This window comes from Chrysochloris asiatica, unplaced genomic scaffold (assembly GCF_000296735.1).
Source record: "Chrysochloris asiatica unplaced genomic scaffold, ChrAsi1.0 scaffold00089, whole genome shotgun sequence".
Lineage (NCBI taxonomy): Eukaryota > Metazoa > Chordata > Mammalia > Afrosoricida > Chrysochloridae > Chrysochloris > Chrysochloris asiatica.
The window spans coordinates 12447425-12449488 of NW_006408607.1; positions in this window are offsets into that span (position 1 = coordinate 12447425).

Below are 2064 nucleotides of genomic sequence, written 5' to 3' on the forward strand. Positions count from 1 at the left end.
TGTTATTTTATAACTTCCAGAATCACAGCAACATGCAAGCCACCACAGTACAGCAAACTGAGAGACGAGTGGCTATTGAGTTCGAACTGCCTACTTTGTGCTTAAAACTGACCTTGCAGTCTAATATTTTATCATATAGCGCCAAACAAGGACACCATATGTATATATATTGTTGTTGTCGTTGTTGTTAAGTGCTGTGAAGTCAGTTCCAACTCATAGTCACCCTGAATAGGGTTTCAAAGGAGCAGCTGGTGAACAGGAACCACTGACCTTGAGGTTCAAACTGACCTTGCAGACTAGTGCATTAACCCACAGTGCCACACCAGGACTCATATATATCTTACTGAAAGTGAAGACTACTTAAAAGAATTACTGATGGATATTAAAGACCACAACTTTTAGTATGGGTTGCACCTCAATGTTTAGAAAAATAAATCCTCACCAATGAACTAATTAATACTGTAAAAATAAATGTAGAAAATAATGAAATTGTCAAAGACTTCATTATACTCAGATCAACCATCAATATTCATAGAAGCAACAGTCATGAAATCAAATGAATCCTTTAAGCAAATATTACATTAGAAAATTTGTAGAAGACCCATTTAAAGTGTTCAAGAGCAAAGATATAAGTAGGGGGACTAAGGAACTCTTGAACCAAGCCATAGTATTTCCAATTGCCTCATATATCTGTGAAAGTTGGACAGTGAATAAGGAAGACAATAGAATAATGGATGCATTTGAGTTATAATATTGGAGAAGAATATTGAAACTACCATAGTCTGCATGAATAATAAACAAATCTCTGTTGGAAGAATTACTGTCAGAATGCTCCTAAGAATCTATGTGGTGTTCATCTCTCCTACTTCGGACATATTGTCAGGATGAACCAGTCCCAGAAGAAGCACATCATGCTTGCTTTAATAAAGGGTCACCAAAACAGAAGATCCCCAGAGAGTTGGATTAGGACAATGACATCAGCAATGGTCTGATATGTATCAATTGTAAGGCTCTCATAGGACCTGGCTTTTTGCATCCTGTTGTGCATAGGTCCACTAGGAATTGGAAACAACTTAACAGCACCTAACAACTACATATTTGATGTTATATTTTTACTCTTGTAAACTTGTTTTAATTTTCATCAGATTCAGCCTCAGCTTGCATATGAAAAAATGATGGTTTGTTCTATAGTTGATCCATGACTTTCTTTTGTCTGACGATATTGAGCCCTCCATCATTTGATATCTGTGTATTCAACTGGTGAGGGTCAAGGATATAGTCACATTTATGATGTTGGAAAAAAGTAGTGGCAATGTATATCACTTTGATTGTGCAAAATTCTATCATGCTATCTCTGATACCATTTCTATCACCAAGGCCATATTTTCTGAGTACGATTACTTTCTTTTTGGTTACAACTTTTGCATTCCAATCATCAGTAAGTATCAATGTTTGTTAACTAAATATTTGATCAATTTCAGACTTAATATGTTTGTCAAAATCTTCGGTTTTATTATCACTGGCTTGAGTGGTTGGCACATACATTTGAAGAATAGTGATACTAAAGTGTCTTCTTTATAGACACATGGGTAGTATCGTATCACAGACCATACTGTATTTCACAAGTCTCCAGATGGTGTTTTTGACGATGAATATGATGGCATTAATTTTCAATTTGTCATTTCCTGAATAGTTAAGCATATGCTTTTCCAATTCAATATGGCTAATTCTATTTTAGCTCACTAATGCCTAGTATAACAATATTTTTAAATTCCATTTCATTTTTGGAAAACTCCAATTTTCATACATTCATACCTCATGTATTCTACTTTCTGATACTTAATGGATGTTTGTAGTTCTTCCAATTTTGAGTTGTGCCCATTCAGTAAATGAAGGCCCCCAATTTTGCTCCCTTCACATAATTAAGGTCAAGTATAATCTGGAAGTCAGTTCTTCCCCAGTCTTCCTTTGTGTGCCTAACAACATGAATGGCAGGACAAGGCAGCACAAGAGGCACTCACTCATCTCTGCCAAGAAATTTGGAAGACAACTATCTGGCCGACT